We start from the raw sequence: 23,619 nt of genomic DNA on the forward strand, positions 1-23,619 counted from the left end.
CATCCTAATTTAATGAATAGAAAGAAAGAGAAATAGTAAAACAGAAAATACTAAAATTCAAATGGAACAAAATATTTTTTTTGGTCTAATGTCTGGGCTAAAAGTAGCAAATTCAGCAAAGTGCCTAAAACACAGTAGATATTCAAGAAATATTTGGCAAATTAAAGAAACACCTGTAGGGGTAAATGCAGCAAATAGGTAAACTTGATCCAACTGAACATGATGCTGAACTTTTTGAAAAACACAGAGGATAGAATTCCTTAGAAAGTGGGGTATAATAAAACCCTGAGTGGCGGCTTGAGTCATTCAGAGAAAAAGCTGTTGGTAGAAGGCTATGAGATCACCAGTTCTCTCTTTCCATCATTCCTTGGTGTCCATTGGACTAGCATTCATGCTCGCTGTCTCTGCTTAAACATTTCCTCTATTCATCTGCTTTCTAAATGAATGTGTACCTACAATATGTATCTATTCATTTAAAAATAACTGAATGCACCTCTTTCCTTGAGCCATAAACATGAACATTAATGAGCATCTTGTCTATTTAATAGCTTAATACTGCTTGGCAATATATTTGAGACCACTTGCCCCTCAAGCTCTATCTCTGGGCTACATCTCTTCCCTCCATCTACTTTTCCTCTGCTCAAGAGAATACTGCTCTTGTTATAACCAGTTTCTCTGTGTTTTACAAAAACATCCTACCCTCTCTTTCAGTTTCTCATTTACTTTATAACCAAACTTGTTTTTCTTTAGTGTCAATATTCAAAGTAAATAAGAATTTAAAAAAATATTTTGTTCAATTGGTTTACTTTTTAGAATCCCATAGTATTGTTTTCTACTATTTTCCACTTTAGAGCTCTTTTTTTCGTTTTTTACAAATCATATAATTTGACTATAATTTTGTGGATTAAAAAAAATTGAATGTGGGGCTTCCCTGGTGGTGCAGTGGTTGAGAATCTGCCTGCTAATGCAGGGGACACGGGCTCGAGCCCTGGTCTGGGAAGATCCCACATGCCACGGAGCAACTAGGCCCATGAGCCACAACTACTAAGCCTGCGTGTTTGGAGCCTGTGCCCCGCAACAAGAGAGGCCGCGATAGTGAGAGGCCCGCGCACCGTGATGAAGAGTGGTCCCCGCTTGACACAACTAGAGAAAGCCCTCGCACAGGAACGAAGACCCAACACAGCAAAAATAAATTAATTAATAAACTCCTACCCCCAACATGTTTAAAAAAAAAAATTGAATGTGCATCTAACATCATTTATAACATCGTTTCTGTGTGAAAACATTTTGAGTTCTAAATATAACTTATAAATTAAACTTTTGAAATACAATCCAATTGAAATTAGTGCCTGCCTGTATTGTAAATGTGATTTTTAAAACCAGTTGAAAACCAAGAATATTTTTATTTATAAAAAGATTCGTATGAATTTGGAAGACAATTATTCCAACTATTTTAGGACACTTTTATAAAGTAAGTACACCTGAAAACCTAAAGATTTTGAGCATTTTCCCCTTTTAGACCCTTGTCTCAGTGGATTCTACAAGATAGGAAGCAAGAATTAATTTTATGGGTCAAACAGTCTCTGCAGTTTTCCTACTAAATCTAATGTTACTTTTTGCTCTCATTCAGTGCCAGAGGTAATCACAATATTCTGTCGTTTCACGGTTCAGAAGAAAGTTCTTTGTCCCTTCTAACTTAAATGTATACTTCAGAGTTTGGCATGTTAAGTTGGCAAACTGTCTGACATTTTTGCATTAAAAATAAAGCTATGAGGAAATTCCCTTACTAAAATTAGATAAAAGAAAAATATTCACTTATGAATAAATGGGGTACCCTTAGCCAAAAGCTTTTACTTAGTTGTACCAATAAATTATCTTTTGAAAGTTTGACACCCACAGGACTTGTATGAGTAGAAACCATAACAGAAGTACAGGCTGGAATTCTTAAAGAAGTGATGCTTATTAGACATCTAATATTGAAAGAATGACTTGATATTTAGAAAGCTTTGTAAAACTAAAGATTTAAATGTGAAAATAATTGTAGCAATTATGAATTTAATACCCTTTACTATGAGATCATTTATTATTTGGCAACTTTGGGAAACTTTTCAATTGACAGACATTCATACCCTTAACATCTTTAACATTTAATTTTTAATTTCAAAATATTTATGACTCAAATGAAAGGGGAAAGAAACAGTCTAAAGTCCTTTGTACACTCCTAGGAAATAAAAATATGTAGGAAAAAAGTCAAAATCCTAATTTATTTTCAATATTTTTATATTAATTATATGTCTATAGCTTTAAAATGTTTTCCACTTGGCTGTTTCCTTGCTGTCATATTATAGAGTAGTGGTTTTTAAACTTTGGAGTGCATTGGGATGATCTGATACACATATTTAAAATGCTGGTTCTAAAGCCCATTCACAACGATTCTGATTAAGTACGTCTGGCATGGAACCCAGGAATAGATATTTTCTTAGGTTGGCTTCAGGTTACATTTTGAGATGTTTCTCGAAATATTTGCAGAGTAGAAGATGAAACTGTTTCTAACATACAAAGTAGAAGAGTATAAAATGGGAATATTTTAAGAACTGCATGGTAAGAACCACACTGTCAGATCATCAGCTGTGCCTTTCATTATAAAATGATTGAAATAACCATTATATATTAGCACTGACAATTATTGCCTAAGAAAGAAACTTTTGATTCTAGGTAATATGCACTTCAGAACCACTTCCTTTGTTTTAATAATCTATGTAAGGAAATTATAAAAATTAGCAAAAAACATGTTTCAGCAATAACAACTGTGATCCTCTAAAATCATACTGCATCAGAGATAAGAGGAACGTCCAGCATTCAAATGGTTCATTCCCCAAAGGTGAAGAACTGTGTTACAACACAAGCCTACTGGACAGATTTATTTAATAAGATGGTGAATTTATAGGAGTGTATAGTTGGTTTATTTCTGTATGATTTTAGGATCAGAGACCTATTGTAGCCAACTTCCTCAGGAAGAAACTAAGATACAAACAGCAGAATAAAGTTCAAGACACGGCCTCATACTATAACATCATTTCTCCTATATACAATGAGAATCATGTGAAAGACGATTCTTTAGAAATCCAAAACTTCAGTAACATGAGACTCCCAATAATGATTGGTGAGATAATTTAATCACCTCCAATTTACTTCAGAGAATTGTGGTTATGCCGAGTGAAAGGGTGTTAGAAATGACAGACCAAAGAAGCAATTTGATTGGTTAATGAAGAGTCTAAGAATGATAATTGAATTTGATGGAATTCATGAGTTGGGACATTCAAGCAGATACTTTACAACCTCGATTATGTACTCTAACATAGGTAATAGTCACAATGTGATATATGTACTTCATTGTTGAATTAGGCATATAGGAAAGAGTAAGGCATAGTATGGCACAAAGAAACATCAGCCTGAGACAAATCTGCCTCCACTCCCACCCCTTACCCAATATTGTTGCTGAAATATCATCCGTACAGCAGGGCACAAAAGCACAGAGGCAGATGCTGTGGCATATTCTTTTAGAATGCAAGGCTGCTCAAGATCATCTACAGATAATGAACCATGACAACTTTGGATTTGATGAAGTACAAAACGAGAGTCGGAGAAAGCAAAATGTTATATAAGTGGCCAGTGTCCCATCAACTAAACTAGCACGTCAAGGGCGTTAATACTAGTAATAATTTCAAAAGACATGACAAATACCAAACATTCTTTTGAAGTAAGAGATACAGTCCTCCAATTTTCCGCACAAATGCATTCTTCTTCCACATATCACAAGTTCATCAACAAAACATATCAAAGTTTCTGTTTTTTTTCCACGTACCTTAGTTAGTTGCAGTGAAATTTCCAGGAATGAAGCAATAGGCAGGTGAATGGTCTCCAATTCAAAGCCAGGCGTTTGTCAAGCTCTTGCTAGTTCTTGTTTTCCTGGTTTCCTTTGAGAGAAAGAGGAGAATGGAAAAAATTCATAAAAATGCTGGCCTGCAACTCTGCACCCGCCTTTGCTACTGAGTGTGTATATAGACTTTTGCTGATGTGGCCCATTCATTATTCACAGCCAGCTCTAGCTTCCTCATTTCCTGGTTGCACTACGTGCTCCAGGCTAAGAACCAAGAGGTATGAATCATGTGGACATAAAGAAAAATCTAGAAGAAGAAATGTTTCAAGAAAGCAACTTTTTTCCTATTTCTTCTGACATAGCCTGTTCTATGGCATTGCTCCGTAGAGGAGAAAGAGCGTGTGCCGCCACAGAAGGCACCCAGTGGAATTACCACCCGGGGGGGATTATCTCTAAGCAATTCATACTTTGTTTTGCTGACAAGACTCCTTGTTTAGGATACTGGAGTGCTGTCCTTCTCTGGCAGTGTTCCCCCATATTTTAGAATTATTGAAAAGCTAACTGAGTCTATTTTGATTTGTGAACCTCTTTGCAAGCAACAGCAGCTGCAGCCGTGCTAATAAAAAAGAAAGGCATTGTATGTACCTAGGAAGGACATTGAAATGCTGCACATACAAAAACATCTGAGTTGTGGAGGAGATCTATCAAATATTCTAATAGTACCTTCCTTCCTTGCTTCCTTTGTCCTTTTCTTCTCCCTCCTTTCTTTTCCATTCTTTTTTCTTTTCTTTCCTTCTTCCTTTTATTCTTTCTGTTTTCTTTAATATACTCTTCTATTGTATTTATTTATTCTTAGCTACAGGGCAACCTATGGTATTATCTTATATTTGAGATTTTTAAATAATGATTTTAGAATATGGAATCTCAAAAACACTAAAGTAACAGAATTCATCCATGAATGCAGAAACTCACAGAGGGAGACTTTAAGTTATCAGCTGCATCTTGCAGCTCCAATTAAGAATGGAGGCTTTGCAGATTCCAGCAGCTCTGATACTAATCAGACCATTCTGCTCTCTTCACAGTTGAAGTTTCAGTTTTCTGGAGGAAGCTAATATGGCAACACCCTGTTATTTGAGGATTCAAGCTTTCCTACTTCAAGATAAATGAATACACAATACACGCAGCTTTCATTATATTCTGAATAGAATTTTACAGTTCCTCTGAAGTTATTATGGAGTCCTCTTTGCCAACTAATGGACCAGAATCGTTCTGGCATAAATCCATGTAGGAAAATCTTTTGGGGGTTTTCTGGGTTTGGGAAAACCTTAGCTGTTGGTTTAAAGGAGAAGATGCTGCATAAGACAGTGTAATTCCCTGAGTGGTTTCTGAGCTCCATTTTGCCTGGCTGAGATAGACAAGGGAAGGTTGACTCCAGCTCAGGCTATTTCCATTATAGGTACTTATTTATAATCTGCGATTCATTCAATGAATATTAATTGAGTGTCTGTTGTGGACTGTCTTTTTGTTGGCCAGGTTTTGGGGATAAAAAATGAAAGTTTCTTGCTTCTAAAAGAATTGGCGAGACAGGTAAGGAAATAAATTATTACTACACATAGATAAGTGTCACAATGGAGATGTAGGATGTGGTAGGCATCGATAAAGGATTCTTCCCATCCTCTAGGAGTATTCTAAGTTCTCATGTGGAATGAAGCAGAAAACATCACCAACACTGTGTGTTTATGCACATCTATGTGTGTGCCCTTCACACACACGTGAAGTAAGAGGATAAAACAATAAAGTCCTGATCTATGTCACTCCCTGGAATTTTTTAATAGTTTACACAACTGTGGCTTTTCACAATTGGGTCTTCTTTTCAACAATGGTTCCAAGCATAAAATGGCTTTTCCCACCAGAAAGCATTCAAAACCTCTTTCCCATGGCTACAGGTCCCAGAAAGTATCTGATTTCTCAGAGCACAGCCCCCAGGGTCATTTTCTAAATGTTGGTGAGAATACATGAGTTAGTAATATATACCCATTTTGGAAGCCAAATAGCAAAGATTAAAAAACATCTGTCATTGGGACTGTGAGCCTACAAGCAAGCAGTAGACTTCCAGCAGAGTCCGGGGCAGAAACAGTATGTAACACAGATTTAAAAACAAAAGATTCAACTAGATTTAGCTCAGTCACATGGTTTAAAAGGATATTACCAGCTCCCACCAGAACCCACTTTGCAATGTGTTACATAAAACCATGGGTTGTAAACTTAAGACATTTTTTATAGAAATTCATTCTTTCTCTCAGAAGTGATTTTCTAAATGCTTATTCGTGTCAGGCAGGGTGCAAGACACTGAACACTCACTGGCAAAGGAAACAAACGGCTGCCTCTAGTGCCCACCTCACCTCGCCCCACGGAGACTGCAGGCTAATGAAAGAGAGAGATGATAAAAACATACATACAGAGCATGTGTCATTACACACTTTACATGTAATAAATTCCAAAAAGGACAGGTAAAGATGCCGGGAAAGTGAGAGCAGGGGAGCTTCATCCAGAATTGGCTTCCTTGCAGAAATCACATTCAGGAATTAGCTGGATTTACGGGTAGGATGGGGTAAAGGGGTAGATTCAAAATATGACAATATAGGTGTAAAGTCCTGAGCTCCGTATGCTTGAGGAACAAGGACGACACAAAGGGTCTATGTGGTTGAAATGTAGTGAGTATGGAGAGGCATGGGGGTATCAAGGCTGGAGGCAGGCATGGGGCAGCCTCTGATGAGGGTTCTAGGTGAGGGGACCCTGGAAGCCACTGAAGCATCGACTCCCTTTAGTTACTCTTTGGAGAATGGATTGGGGTGAGGATATTTATCACTATTAAAAAAAAACAACAACTTTCTTTTACCTATTCATAGGAGTGAAATTTATCGTATTGATTTAAAAATTAATTTTCTGACTCCCTGATGTTGAATAGGTCTAGGTTTATTTGTTTTCTTCACTTTTCAGTAATACTGTATTTTTCTTCCCAGTACTTATCATTATGCTGCATATATGCTTGTCTGTTTCTTCCTGGCACCACGACCACCTCTTCAAAAATCTGTAAGAGCTCGAGGTTTTTTCAGTTTGGTTCATTGATGCATATCTAGTGCCTAGAACACCATTTGGCTACTATTCTATACAGTCGTAGCTCAACAAATACATGTTGAATGTATAAATGAATGGATAATTTAGAAAACTGTCTCCTGATGCTAGCAATCATTTGCTATTATTTTTATCCCTAAATTACTTTCATGCCAGGTCAGCTTTGCATGCTAATGTAGAGCTTATTAGACTAATAAAATGTGCTTCTGGTGATTCGTCATTCAAAACAGTATTTGTAAATATATGAAGAGCTCATACAACTCAATAACAAAAAAGCAAACAACCCGATCAAAAAGGGGGCAGAAGACTTAAACAGATATTTCTCCCAAGGAGACATACAAATGGTCATCAGGCACATGAAAAGATACTCAGCTTCACTAAGTATTAGAGAAATGCCAATCAAAACTACAATGAGACATCACCTCACACCGGTCAAAGTGGTCATCATTAAGAAGTCTGTAAGTAATAAATGCTAGAGAGGATGTGGAGAAAGGAAACCTCCTACGTTGTTGGTAGGAACGCAAATTGGTGCATCTACTACGGAAGACAGCATGGAGGTTCCTTAAAAAACTAAAAACAGAGTTGCCATATGATCTAGCAATCCCACTCCAGGGCATATATCTGGAGAAAACTCTAAATTGAAAAGATACATGCACCCCAGTGTTCACAGCACCACTAATTACAGTAGCCAAGACATGGAAGCCACCTAAATGACCATCGACAGATGAATGGATGGAGAAGATACTACCGTAACAACTGAGTGCAATACCACTCAATTATGAAAAAAGAATGAACTAATGGCATTTTCAGCAACATGGAAGGACCCAGAGATTATCATACTAAGTGAAGTAAGTCAGGAGGAGAAAGACAAATATCATATGATATCACTTATATGTGGAATCTAAACTATGATACAAATGAACTTATTTACAAAACAGAAACAGACTCAAGCATAGAAAACAAACTTATGGTTACCAAAGGGGGTGGGGAGGGATAAATTAGGAGTTTCGGATGAGCAGATACAAAGTACTATATATAAAACGGATAAACAACAAGGTCCTACTGTATAGCACAAGGAACTATATTCAATATTCTATAATAAACCATAATGGAAAAGAATATGAAAAAGAATATATATATGTATACACACACACACACACACACACAAATACGTAACTGAATCCTTTGCTATACACCAGAAACTAACACAACATTGTAAATCAACTATACTTCAATTTAAAAAAAAGTATTTATAATTGTAGCTTATGGAAAAGGTATAAATAAACCTATTTGGGCAAAGTAAATGAATAAAAAAATAAAAGATGAGGAACCTAACTTGAAAGCAAAATATATTTGTCCTAACGTACTTCTCTTAGACTTTAGGTTCACTCATTTTAGGGTAAGAGTCAATCATTTTTCAGTAAATTCTCTTGTTATTTTCACAAAACTCTAAATCCTTTTAGTTATTATCAATTTAGAAATGGATACAGATAAAGGGCTCTCTGGTACCATTTATTTGACAGGGGAACTTAGAGGAATTAATCAAATATATGTACTTCAAATTTTGTAATATTAAAAGATTATATTTTTATGATATAGATGAATTCATAAAAGCTCATAGACAAAATATCTAATAAGTTAGTAATTTTAATAGACTGCTTCCACAGAGTGAGATGTTTAATTTATCAATTATTTTCTTCCATTGAACACATGTACTATAAATTTTACTGGGTTAGATACAAATTGTTGTAACACAACAAACAGCTTAAATAATCTAGAGGAATGTGCTTAAGCTACAGTTTTCCCAAGAAAAACTGCCCAACTTATTTGCTTACGGTGCCCTTAATTTTTACTTACGCAAATTCACTTTTTTATAGTGTAATTTAAAAAGGTTAATTTGAATACTGCTTTAATATGAAAAATTTAATGTTGCAGTAGTCAGTGTAAGTTAAATGGTTCAGTGAACCTTGGCAAAGAAAATATAAATGATTAGTTTATGATGTATTACCAACAGGGGTCAGGTTTTTGACCTTATGTATAAGCAAATCACAGACAATATACCAGCCAAATTACCTGAGACATGAAAATGTAAAGAATCATTACATTTGAATATCCTTATGCCAAGATGCCCTGTAAGATAATTGCATAAGAAGAATCTTGTTTGCAATGTGCAAAGGCAAAAAGTGGGGGAGAAAGCAGGAGAGGTAGGCTCTTGCACCATTCAAAAATTTTTTCCCTATTAAAAAATAATTTAAGACAAAATGTTTGCAAATTGTATTCGAAACATAGAATGTGGAAGGACTTCAGTTAGAATTAAAATTTATTTGGATTTTTTTAAAGCAAAAAAATGCTAGGGAGAAATCTTTTACCATATTAGTCAATGTGGGATAAAAGCTACAAAGAATTTTATATCATTATTCTTTGTAAATTGGACAGAAGAAGGAGTTTGAAAGCCTTGGCTCTCTTGTCTGATTTAATCCACAAAACAGTGCATCTGCTTTCATCTTTTTCTTTTTTATTTCTAAAATTTCAACATAGAACACACTGTGAATTTTAACAACCTGTTTTGGTTCAACTGATTGCCTTCAGTTTCTCTATTCCTTTGTTATTGAGGACAAATGAATATATTTCTGTTTTCTTTTGTAAATGTATTTTCAGGTTTGATTTTAAATTATTCAAGATACGTTTGGACCTCTTTATAAGATAACTTTAGTTAGGAAAGGAATCTAGTCTAGAGATTTGCTAAAACTGGCCATGATGCACATGATCCATTTTTTTATGCCATCATCTACTGACCACTGTTAGTGGTATGCTAACTACTAGATAACAAACTAGCAACACTAGCAATACTTGACCACTGTGGGAATTTAGGTGAACTCTGATCCGAAGTGCAGGTAAAAGTCACTGGGAGAACAGATTTAGGAAAAACACACAAGCATGGAAGGCACGTATATATAATGCATTATATATTATATATATCATGTATATATAATATATATTAATTATATTATATATAGTGTATTATATATGTATCTTCCATGCTTGTGTGCTTTTCCTAAATATTATATATATATATATATATATAATGCATTATATAAGACTAAAGACAGGTAATTAATTTTGTGCCCCTATCTGAGTCAGTCACAGTCTCAATTTATTACAATCATTGTAAGTATATTACAATCATTCTTGGATTGAATAAGCCAAGAGATTAACATTTTATTCTGCACAGCAATCTGCACAGCTCAAGTTCTAGCAGACTTTCTTACATGTATGAGTGGAGCAGGGAAAGAGAATGAGCAATAATTCGTAGACGAGGTTAGAAATCTAGAGACAAAATGCTAGAATCAGCAGAACACTGAGATGTTCTTAGATTTTCTTTAGCTGCTTGTTTCAAAGCTACTCTTTCAGTTTGGGGTTGGTAGATGCAAACTACTACATTTAGAGTGGATAAACAACAAGGTCCTAATGTATAGCACAGGGAACTATTGATATAATCAACATTCTCTGGTAATCCATAATGGAAAATATAAAAAAAAGACTGTATATAGGTGTATAACCGAGTCACTTTGCTGCACAGCAGAAGTTGGCACAAAATTGTAAATCAACTATACTTCAATTAAAAAATAAATATAATAGATACCCTTTCAATAAATTTTTCAAAAAAGCATAATTAACATTTGTACTATTTAATAAATTGGAGCTTTTAAATAGTTGAAATAATATTTATATTGTTATACTTATTTATAACTATTACTATTTTACTATAAATCCAACTTAAGGAAAAAAATTAATTAAAGTAAAATACAAAAATAAATGCTGTATGAAAAAAAGGTTTTCGGGGCTTCCCTGGTGGCGCAGCGGTTGAGAGTCCCCCTGCTGATGCAGAAGACACGGGTTCGTGCCCCGGTCTGGGAAGATCCCACATGCCGCGGAGCGGCAAGGCCCGTGAGCCATGGCCGCTGAGCCTGCGCGTCCGGAGGCTGTGCTCCGCAACGGGAGAGGCCACAACAGTGAGAGGCCCGCGTACCGCCAAAAAAAAAAAAAAAAAAAGGTTTTTTTTGAGTGATATTTCCAGTAAAGGACTGAATTGAGCTTTCACAGACTGTTATTTCGGTACGCGGGCCTCTCACTGTTGTGGTCTCTCCCGTTGCGGAGCACAGGCTCCGGACGCGCAGGCCCAGTCGCTCTGCGGCATGTGGGATCTTCCTGGACCGGGGCACGAACCCGTGTCCCCTGCATCGGCAGGCGGACTCTCAACCACTGCGCCACCAGGGAAGCCCAGGCTGTTATTTTTTGGTTGTCACTGTGCTCTGTCTTTAGAACTTCCTAGTTATAATCCTCAATTCCTTCAACTAAAAAACCAAATATAATAATAATAATTATCCAATAGTGCTATTGTGAGGATTGGATAAATTAATTTACTTGAAATGTTAGCATATAATAAGCTCTGTTGCGTTGGCGTTAATATTACCATTACTAACATCATTATTCTTTTTCTCCCTATCTTTTTTTTTTTTTTTTTTTTTTTTGCGGTACGCGGGCCTCTCACTCTCACTCTCCCGTTGCGGAGCACAGGCTCCGGACGCGCAGGCTCAGCGGCCATGGCTCACGGGCCCAGCCACTCTGCGGCATGTGGGATCTTCCCAGACCGGGGCACGAACCCTCATTATTCTTTTTAATATCAAGTTAACACAACTTCAAATTTAAAAACACTTCAGCCTAAATCCCATTCTTGAACGCTGAAGGCACATATAATTATGGTATATTGGAGGGTACATCACTGTATTGTTATTCTAGTTTTTACGCACATGTCATATTTCCTTATCTGGCCTCTAAGTCTCTTCAGGACAAAAACTGTCTTATTAATTCATCTTTCCCTTTCTCTTGTCCTCTATCTCTTCTTTCTTCTCTCCTTTACATTAACATATTTATAGAGCACCTACCTTGTGCTAGACACTTTTGTAGGTCTGAAGTTACAGAGGCAAACAAGACAAATCAGATCCCTGCTTTCATGTTGCTTAAGTTCTTGCAAAATTCAATTAAAACTCTGTTACTACTGTATTTGCTAAATTCTATACCAGTGCCAATGTTGGAGTGCCAAATACAAAAATAAAGACATGAACAAATATATACATAGTAAATATTTTAGAAAATGTATTTAAAATGTAAGAAATTGTAAAAGATGTAAACTTTCATAAAAAGACAACAAAAGTCATGAAAAATTAACTGTAATAACTAAGGCAGAGTATACTGACCTTGTTTGAATGGCTCTGTATTATTATCAAGTTCAAGCTTTTTTCATGTAAATAAGTACTAAATGAACCAGGTTACAATAAAATTTTTTATAATTTACAAAAGAGGCTTTCAACTTTGATGAGAAAAGAGCCTATCAATAAACAAATAAATGAAGTAAATTGTAAAAAAAACTTTATGGTATAACAGTTTATTTTGCACAAAATATTTAGTCCCACACTTTTAACATTGCATTGTCAGTGTCATAAGAACCCAGATATGAGAAAACCCAGACTTAAGCAAGTACAATGAAATAGAATAAGGAAGCCTCCAATGAAATAGCTTGCTCATGTAGTAGTAACCATAAACTTCTCATTCTAAACTTCATAAATTACCTATATTTAAAAATAATTACATATCTTCTATGTATGATTTGGGCAATAAGAAGATAGCGTAAGTAGAAGACAACTGTATCAATCTCAACTGAACGATTAAATAAACATTTACCTGTTTCTTAAATCAGATGTAAAAGCACATACTTTACAACAACTAAAGCTACCCAAGAATCACCAACATTTTGAGTCCATCAGTTATATGGGGGAAGGGAGAATAGGGTACTTATTGTTAGTTCCTAGAATTATTTTATATTTGTAAAAACATTATGTACTAAAGAGAACCACTCAAAAAATCGAAGTTAGAAATATTATAAAGTTTAAAACCAATTTTAGAATAACTAAAAAAATCAGTCTACTTTATTTTCATGTTCTTTAAAATATGTACATATAAATCAGTGAAATATGTTTACTTTGGAAACTCTCAGAACTTTAGGCTCTGCAAAGTAAGAAAATTTATAAAATGATCTAAAGCTACTATATTAGAATATACCCATTTCAATCTAAAGCATTGTACTCAATACAGTGTCTTGTATAAAGAAAAACAATTGGTATCTCTTGGTAGAGAATCTTGGATGATGAAATTATCTAGTGATGTCTTTGATCTGCAAACCTTGGGTTTCTCGTGTATTGTTGACGGCTAGTTGGTAGTAAACCATTCATCAAGTCCTTTCTATCCCATGAAAATGGTAATACTTTTATCCCCACCTCCAACTTCATTTCTCTACACTCTCCTTCAATAAGGAGTCAAACTTCAATAAGGAGTCAAATAAGTCAAGCTACTCCCTCCAATCCTCACTTGACTTATTCCTATTTCAACTCCTTAACATGGCTCATAAGTCTTTTCTGGCCTCATATACTCTCCTCATCTGTCTTCCTCAGTCTGTTCTGGACACACTGGCAATTCCTCCAGCTCAACAGACCATGTTCCTATCCAGGGCCTTTGTTCTCTCTACCACCCATGATCTTTCCTGGATATTTACATGGCTCATTTCCTCTGTTTATTCCAGTCTTTTATCAAATGTCACCTCTGTAGGGAAGTCTTCCTTTGCCACTATACCCACCCCCGCCCCGTATATTTTCTTTATAACACTTATCAAGACCTGATATTATAGACTTTTATTTGTCCATTTGTTTACTTTGTCTCCCTCTTGCCACAATGCACGAAGGCAGACATTCCTGTCTTATTCGTGCCCATAAGACCAGCACCTGGGATAGTATCTGGCTCATATGGGCACTAAACATTTTTTGAATGAATGGGTTCTTCATGTTTTAGCTTAGATAGTTTGTCTGCTAAACCATTACTGAATCCCACATTGGCATGGTTCCACTAAATTCTACGTTAGGTGTCCTGCCTAATTGTTTGAGTCCACCCTGCACTATGCCTGGCACAGATTGGGCAAGTGCTCAGTTATCTCTTAGGTAATGTGTACAGTGATGATCCTTTTAGGTCTATTTTCCTTTCAGAATTCAGAGTAAATTAAGAGATGATATGAGTTATTCTTTTCAAATTTGTTTTAAACATACATGGAACACTTTGAGATTCACAGATGAAATTTTCAATGAAATGGTGTGGAATATACATCCCCTTGAATTAATTTCATCCTGCTTCCTTGGGTATTGTCCATAAAATCTTCCCTCTGTGTATTTCAGAGATTCCAAAATTTATTTTTGGGAGGTTGCAGTGAGAAGTAGAGATCCTTATGAGAATCTCATGACTCTTCAAATAAAAATTTACATACACTCAATATTTTGTTTATGCTTTTAAGAGATCAAAATCAACCTGAAGTCCCAAATAGACTCCTACTTTATGGATCTTGAGTTAAGTATCTTTCTTCTTCTTCTCTATTTTTGTTTTTTTACTAGTTTATAAACAAGTTCATTTTTCTCCATACTAAGCCAAAATATTAATTTTACATCAACTACCCTTTTACCCCTTACTCACTTTTCTCCTCTTTACTATAAAACTTTCATAGTGAACTTTTCTGCATTTACTTCCATATATCTATTCAACCTTCAGCAATCCGGCTTCCTCATTCATTATACTAAAGTCATCATGCATCTCATGGCTGTCAAATCTAACACCTAATTCTCAATTTTCAACTTCTCTGCATTATTGAGATTGTTAAGCACCATTCCACTGTTTCAAAACTTTGGTTCTGTGTTAATGCCCATACTTTTTGGGCTTTGTAGTTTTTGGTTTTCGTAGTTTTGTGGTTTTATTTATTTTTAAAATTATTTATTTATTTATTATTTATTTATTTTTGGCTGCATTGGGTCTTTGTTGCTGCACGCGGGCTTTCTCTAGTTGCGGTGAGAGGGGGCTACTCTTCGTTGCAGTGTTCCGGCTTCTCATTGCGGTGGCCTCTCTTGTGGAGCACGGGCTCTAGGCTCGCAGGCTTCAGTAGTTGTGGCACACGGGCTCAGTAGTTGTGGCACACGGGCTCAGTAGTTGTGGCTCGCGGGCTCTAGAGTGTAGGCTCAGTAGTTGTGGCACACGGGCTTAGTTGCTCCATGGCATATGGGATCTTCCTGGACCAGGGTTCGAACCTGTGTCTCCTGCATTAGCAGGCAGATTCTTAACCACTGCCCCACCAAGGAGGTTCCCGTAGTTTTGTGTTTTATTGTAGTTTCTTATTTTGCTTCCTCCTCACTATATTCTAGACCCAAATTTCCTCCTGCTGGCTATCTACTTATAGATGTCCTACTGGTATATTAAACCCACAAACCTCAAATGAAATGTTGCACATTTCCCTTACGCTTTTTCTTATTTTGTGTTCCCTGGCATATTATCTGATAAGAAAACTGAAATTCATCTTTGACTCCACCTAACTTCCACTCCCACATCTGATTAAGTGTCACATATTATTGATTCTTCCCCTGAAATGTCCCTGATATTCTTTACCTTCTACTCTCTCAGTCCACTGACGAATCCAGACTCTTCTCATGTTATTGCCTATATGTGCTTTAGCTTCATAACTGATGGCTTCCATTTAATATCCTGCCACTTCATTCCAAGCTCCACAGTGCCCTGCCCTCTAGCCTTGCTCTTTTTACAATACCAGAGTATTTTGTGTTGTTATTAAAAGATGTACTTTTTTCTTCCAGATACTGCAGTTGATTACATACAAGTCTGCTTTTGCCATCAGGTTATGAATTCCTCAAGGGGAGAAATGATATTCTAGCCTCTTTTGTACCCTCCATAGTGAGGTATGCCCACATACCTCACTTATGCACACAGTATGCACTTAATAAATATTTGTTATTGTTATGCACTTGTTATGCACATTGTTATGTTATTTGTTATGTACTTGTTATTTGTTATTGTTATGCACATTGTTATGTTATTTGTTATGCACTAAATAAATATTTGTTAAATTAAGCATAAGACAATGTGAGAAAAAACAGTTCAGAAAATATGTCATCACTGTGCTAGTCTGGCTAAGATGCCCTTCTCTACTGTAACACAAGAAAATAAAACTACATCATTGTCCTTAATAGTTTATGCTCAAATATTAGCTCAAATATCTCACCTGTTATCCTTCATATTTAGTTTTTGAACAAGGAATTGTTCAATAATATACTGGAAAAATTAAAGAGAGTAGAAGCATATATTGACTTAATGGTCACATGTTATCAGAAGCCAATGATTATTTCACTTAAATTTCTCTCAATAGTTATTAGCAAGACAAGGCTTTTATGAATATTAACTTTTTTGAGTGTTTTATATGTATAAAAAGAATGCAGGAAGAATAAGTACCTTCTCCAATATGATATCAAAAATATATAATAGGGGATTAATTCACATCCTTAAGTTTTTGACTCATACCTCTGGATTCTGTCTAAGGTTCTGTAAATAAACAGATGGGTGACTTACCTTGTCAATGTTTTTATTCTGACTTAATCTGAAACAAGTGATATGACAGAGTGCTCGACATATATGTTGTGAAAAGCTAAAACTATGGTGTAAGAGGAAACTATTTTCCATAGATTGTCAGGCAAAGTAAATAGGCAAGATGGCATAGTAAAAAGATTGCGGGTCCTTAGAATTAGACAGGTTTGGAATTAAATTGTGACTTTAACAGGTACCAGCTCAGGAATCTTAAGAGAATTGTTCAAACTCCCGAGTTTTCTCATCTTTAAAATGGTGATAATGGTACCAGTCTTAGAGTTACGAGGATAGAATGAGGTGAAGGATGACAAACGAATGATTAAGGTATATAAATGTTTCCTGCTCAGAAAATACTGGTCCCTTCCCACTTCCCTGTCTTCTAACAGAACATAAAATAGACACAGTCAAAATGTAAACTCTGAATTAAATAAATTAGGGTTCATTCCATTCATTTAGTTCAAGAATATGTATTGATGTTCTACCAGGTTCCAGGAAACATGGTATCTTTGGCAGTGACTCATACAGAAAGGACCTGAAGAACAATCTTGGTCCAAGTGTCAGCTCCAGGACTTATGCTGTGGGATCGCTGGCAAGTGCTTGACCAATGTCACACCTGTGAGACATTCAGAAAGTTGTTTCCTGTAAAATGTAATTGAAGTAATGTTCAATTTACCAGGTGACCCTTGTAAAGATGTTAAGTGTTATGACGATTGGATGTAGATTTGAGGGGGAAGCATGTTCTTGTTTTGGATTTAAATATCTCGTATTGGAAATACCAGGAGGCCAGCCAAGCACACAAATCTAGTGGGAAGCTAAAAAGAGGATTATAGACTATAGGCTCCAGGAGAGCAGGGGTCAGGTCCTGTTTCCTTTGCTCAGTATTATGTCTCCCTGCTCATGCTACCTGCTCAATCAGTAATGACAATGACAGCACAACAAATCTAACAGAGCACTTATTAATAGAAGACTTATTATGTGTCAGGTTCTATTCCAAGAATTTTACATATGTAGCTAACTCTCATAGCCATACCATGGAATACAAGAAACTGGGGCACAAAGATATTAAATAACGTGCACAAGGTCACCTAACTGATAAGTAAAGCTCACATTTATACCCAAGCATTTTGTCTTCAAAGTCCACACTCTTAACTACCCTCTCTAATTTGCAAAACTAAGGAATAAAAAACAAATTTGGGAGCTGAGAATAGAGATTTGAGATTGTTTGTAGAGATGTAAAAACAAGCTAAGGGAATAGCTGAAATCTCTCAGCGAACACATGAAATGTAGGAAGAGGAAGTGGCTGACTACCATTGAAGAAAACCAACATTTAATAAAAGATGGACAGAGAAAATGTAATATACCCAAGAATAGGCAAAAGAAGGGAGCAGTGTGTTGAAAGACAAAGTAGAAGAAACTTCTAAAAGTAGAGTGTGTGGTCAAGAAACCAAGTAAGTTACAGATTCAAAGTATATCTCTTGACAGTGTTCCTTCAGAGACAGAGCGAGAACATAGAATGGACAATGAAATAAAATATAATGATATACAATAACTCAGAGAATAAGCATAGTAATACTATTGTATGTGCACTTCTAATTGTTACTCATATTAGTAGTGTGGGACATTTTGGGATGTTTAGATACACACACCCACATACACCAACTAGCATCTTCATAAACTAAAAAAAAAGACATTTCTTAAAGGCTTAAAAGAGTCAGACAATATTTAATTTCTATTTTATAAGAAGTAATTCAGACAACAAATATTCTTTTTCAAGATGTGTGAAACTAACAAGTAGAGAGAGATAAAAATGAATAATGAAATCTTGAAAGATTTAAAATTATGAACAAATGTTTTAAAGTTTAGAAGTAAGATTAGGAATAATTTCTCATTTCTAATTGGGTCTCACTTCTATTTAGTGCACATAAAATAAATCAATTTCCTCAGTAGCATACAGAATGCATTGACATTACTAATAGTTAATAAAAAAGTATTACTCATATCAATAGTTTAGAATTGTACAGTATTCTAAATTCTTCACATTCATTTGGTCACAACAACCTTGTTATATAGAGAGTAAAGCCCAGAAGTTTACCTTTCTTTCTTTTTGCTACCCTAAGAAGAGAAGAAAATTCATCAGCTTCTGGAGCCCAAACACTTTTTCTTTCAAAGGAATTCTATTTACTCACAGTTCCTCATTCTAATCAACCAAGGCTGCTATGAGAGGGAACTTGGGCAATTGCAAAAGCTTATTATTGTGAAGCTTCCATGTATGGTTTTTCTCCTTTTAAGATTTTTTTTTTTTACTTTGTTATCTCTGTCTGGCTATAGTTTCACAATATCTTCCTTAGAGCACAAATTGTAAGACAGTTTTTATATCATGTACAGCATATTCACTATTACAATTGTTACCATTCAATATAGGCTTGATACATGCAGTCATTCCATTTTTGGTGAGCTAAGTTTTGGACCTTTTCTCAAAATCTTCCAAAATTCTAGAGAGAGAATGTATTACCCCTTCCCCCTTTATTAATGTATTAACCCTAAATCTGAAAAGAATATACTAGCAGATAAAAGACTTTTTTCTCTACTAACATGGTAAGAATCTTTTAACAATTCAGATACATGAATGTGAATCCAAAGAAGGGAATATTTAAATTGAGTTTGAACTTTATTCTAATATAAAGTGACATAAAGGGAAAACTGCTAGTGAAAAAAATTTGAAATTATCCTTTATTACAGAGCTTCTGAGAAAGTACACGTTCCATTAACCATTCACTTTTTCATTTATGCTACCTATATTTTGGAGCACTTATTATGTGCCAGGCACTGTGTTGAGATCAAACTTAGAATTAAAAATTACTTGAGCAAGGCCTGTAGGGAAAAGCATTCCAGGGGGGTGGTTCAGCATGTGCAAATTTTCTGACGTGTCGAGCCCATGACCAGGGCCACTGAACCACAGAAAGCACGGTGTGAGTGAGTAGCCCTAGGCTGGGAAGGTAAGAAGGATTCAGATCCCAGAGGTCCCTGTAACTCACAGCAAGGACTTTGGCCTGTTTTTCTTAAACTTTATAAAATCATTTAAAGAGCTATAAGTGGGGCTTCCCTGGTGGCGCAGTGGTTAAGAATCCATCTGCCAATGTAGGGGACACGGGTTCGAGCCCTGGTCTGGGAGGATCCCACATGCCACGGAGCAACGAAGCCCGTGTGTCACAACTACTGAGCCTGTGCTCTAGAGCTTGCGAGCCACAACTACTGAGCCTGTGCACCACAACTACTGAAGCCTGTGCGCCTAGAGCCTGTGCTCCACAAGACAAGTCACTGCAATGAGAAGCCCGCGCACCACAACGAAGAGTAGCCCCCGCTCGCCGCAGCTAAAGAAAACCCGTGTGCAGCAACGAAGACCCATCACAGCCAAAAATAAATAAATAAATAAAGAGCTATAAGTAGGGTAGAAGGGGGCAGTAACTTAATCAGAGCTGAATTTTCAAAACACCACTTCGGCTGTGGTATGGTGAATAGATTTCAGGGAAACAATAATAGAAGAGTTAAGCGACACAATTATTTATTATCAAAGCTTATGAAATAAATTCATTGTTCCTATAAGCCAATTCTTTCAAAAAGTTTGAATGACAGCTTGCTTTCAGAATATCCTATATAGGTTAGGACTGAGAACACACAGGCCAACTCCTTGCTTCCTTGCCCCAAACAGACTCACAGACGCCACATTTTCCAATCGCTTTACAAAGCTGACATACTTGGTTCATGTAATATTTAGGTCATAGACTTTGAGCTAGTTTTCTAGTAGTGTTGTTCAGTTTTTATTGATCATTTATAGGCTACCTAGGATAAATCTGCTTGGAGAAAAGTAAAGGTAACTGACCTATGGAGCGATAATATTTAATTATAATGCCCTAAAAAGAATGCTACTGAGTGATTACTGTGTGCCAGGCAGTTCTCTAAACACTTTATCTTGTATTGTTATTTAATCTTTGTAAGAATCCTATGAGATAATACCCTAAGTGACCCAAGCTTCTTGCCTAGACTATCCGTATCATCACAATCAAAAAGTATGAAGAAAAACAAAATCACACTAATGAACCTTAAAACCAAAAAAGAAGAAAACCCTACAAAAGAACAAAAAACACAATCCAATATTTTATCTCAATACACTTTTGTTATAGTAGGTTATGTGACATTAAAAAACACTACAGGTATATAACAATATTACATCTGGCCTCTGATTGGTTCTATGTAACTCATGAGTCAAAGGTTTTACTATGAATTTGCTCAAGTATAGCATCAGATATGTAGTAAATGATTATGTTCACTTACCAAAATATGACACATCAAGCAGAAAAGAAAGGGATGTAGTGTTTACCGGTTATTCCAGTTCAATTACAGAGCTTCCATCTCCTGGAAGGTTGATCACTTTATCTGGTGCTAAGTGTCATTCTAAGTAGTTCTCAAGTTGCCATTAGTAATGCATAAGAACTACTCATCATTCAGGCAGTGCCTACAACTACCTTCTCATTTCTCTTATATGACATACTGCTTGTGATTCAGAGGAAAAGCAGGCTGCTACAGGAGACAGGGTTGCAAAGATAATATCTCCACTTAGGAAAACAAAGGGGATATAATCAGCTTCTATGAAGACATGAAGGCAGTTGATTGGGTCAACATGAACTTGCTCATAGAAATCTTGAATCACTAGAATTTACAGGAGTAACAACGGCTTAAAGCTTGAAATAGCAAACTTAAGACAACAAAACAAATACTAAATAGTCCACAAAATGGGCCTTCGAGTATAGAAACACACACTTCAGAGAAGTAGAATGAAAAGATAAGTTTCTTTAAGGAAAACTTTATATAATTGATGGATTACAGATCCATACTGGGCTATTAAAAATAGAACTGCAATAGTTTTATATTCTCCACTGTACGTTCCCTTGCCAATATGTAGGCACAGACCATGAGCTGAAAGAAAGTTTTGTAGTTCAAGTATAAGCTGATGTGTTTAATTCTACAGGGAAAACCATGGCAGGCCCTTCTTTAAAATTTTTGGCTAGGCTAACTTTTTCTCAGTTGAAATTCTTCAGAAATGATCCTCACTCCTATTCACATCTCTCAGAAGCCATCCTTAACCCCATTGATCTATGTAGAATCATCTCTGTGTCCCCCAGAGCAACGCATGAACCTCTCTAAACGTGACACTAATGTATTACTCTGTTCTGGCATTTTTACTTTCTGTTTTTTTCCAATAGACTGTGCTGTCCCAGGCAGGCAGCACATTAAGACATCTGTCCATTACACCTGCTTCACCAATTGATTTCATTGGTTGCTAAAGGAACTTCTTCTTTGAGATGAAGAACTAGGTGAGAAAAAATTGAGTCAGAAAGGTGTTTCTATTTTCCAATGATTAAATATGCTTTACCTATTCACTCAAGAAATGAACAGATCACTGTATTGCCAGATTCTGTATACATTTAAATTATAGCAGAAAATATTGAGAATTCCTAAAATTCATGCCGTTACTTAAAATGCTTGTTAAGAGAAAATCTACAAAGGCTAAAGGTTAGAAAAAACTCTCAAAAAATGGAGTTGAACAGGGTTGAAACATGAACTGTTAAGATTTTCTCTTTTACTTTCTTCTTTTATTTTCTTCCATGACAAGCAAAACTCCCAACAAAGCATGGAAGTAGTGAAGTTGCCTTTTTATTGTTTTTTAAAACTAAGATATTAACTATTAGACTGTAAATTCAAGTATATATAAGAGTTTAAAATTATTTAAATTACTCTGAAATCATGTGCCATTTTTGAACCACTCTGGAATGCAGTTCTTCCTAACTTTAGCTTTATATGGTTTTTCAAAATCACCAGTAGTGTTTCTTGAATCCTGTAGTTCAGATTCTTTATAACTACCTTTAGAAACAGAATCACTTCATGCAGCCTCCCTGCTCACGGCATAACATTCAAATGCACTTACAATTTCAAAGGACTTGAAAGCATTTCTGATATCTCACTTTTCCACTGAATTCCTCCCTAGCTTACATAGCTGGCATTGCAACTGTGTTTTTATTAGTTTCAAACAGGGTAGAACTCAGCAGTATTCTGTGATGGGCACACATTTTCTTAAGAAGCCCTGACATCTTTTGGTCTGTAATAAGAGCTAGAACCTATATGTTTGATTGATTGTTTCTTTTTAGGGGCCTCTTATAAGAATCATCCATCAGAATTATTGCATCTATTAACCTCTCTCTTTTGTGTTCATATAGAAAAGAAGTCCTTCTAATGGAATACACCCTCGTTTACATTTTAAGGTAGCACAAGCAACATGTTTGTAATAACAGATGGGGGCAGAAGAATTAAAGGGTGTTTGAAGCATATTAAAACCAGTATTTTCTTGTGAGGAAGCTTTTTGATTATAATTGCTCTTAAATAAGATTATAATTTTCATAATTCTAAGCAAACATCTTAAAATATTGCATTTTTAGTTACATATAATTTTATTCCAAATATATTCGTAACACAAATATTTAATAAGAAAATCTTTCTTCCAACTGATTCAGTACTTTGGAACACTGCTTAACCTCCACACAATACTTATACTAGTTAATATAGACAGCTTTCTACCAGTTTGTTTAAAAAAAAAATTAACTAAATAAATTGAATAATTTGCTGAACAATTAAGAGACTAAAGCTCAAAATTAGCATATTATAAGAATAAATGTTTACATATAAAATAATTTCAAATATGTTATATACAACAGACTCTTTGGTCCTATAAATGTTCTTCTCAATTGATGTTAAAGGGATCTTGAATGTTTTTCACACTGGCACAAAAGATACAAAATGATATCAAAGCATAGTGCACTTTCCTTTACTTAAGTTATAGCTGCAAGTAATAAAACTCAATCACTAGAAAGAATAATACATAGTATTTTGAACGATCTTTGGTAAGTTCCTGACCTTGCCTGGTAGGGGCTAGGTACAAATTCTAACACTGGAATGTAGAAACAGAAAAATACAAACAAAAATATGGCAAGGAAGTGACCAACAAACTTCTGCTGTATTTGGATTTGTAAACT

The 23,619-nt window shown here is 35.6% G+C and overlaps 1 protein-coding gene across 3 annotated transcripts in view; it reads right to left on the minus strand.

Moving 5' to 3' along the window:
- SYT1 (synaptotagmin 1) overlaps positions 1 to 23,619 on the minus strand; it is a 533,780-nt gene that overhangs the window by 422,528 nt on the left and 87,633 nt on the right. For all 3 annotated transcript variants that reach the window (XM_060305537.1, XM_060305538.1, XM_060305536.1), the window contains one exon: positions 3,866 to 3,977. The gene's annotated coding sequence lies outside the window, so the exon portion shown is untranslated. The remainder of the gene's footprint in view (positions 1 to 3,865; positions 3,978 to 23,619) is intronic.

Source organism: Globicephala melas, chromosome 10 (assembly GCF_963455315.2).
Source record: "Globicephala melas chromosome 10, mGloMel1.2, whole genome shotgun sequence".
NCBI classification, from domain to species: Eukaryota; Metazoa; Chordata; class Mammalia; order Artiodactyla; family Delphinidae; genus Globicephala; species Globicephala melas.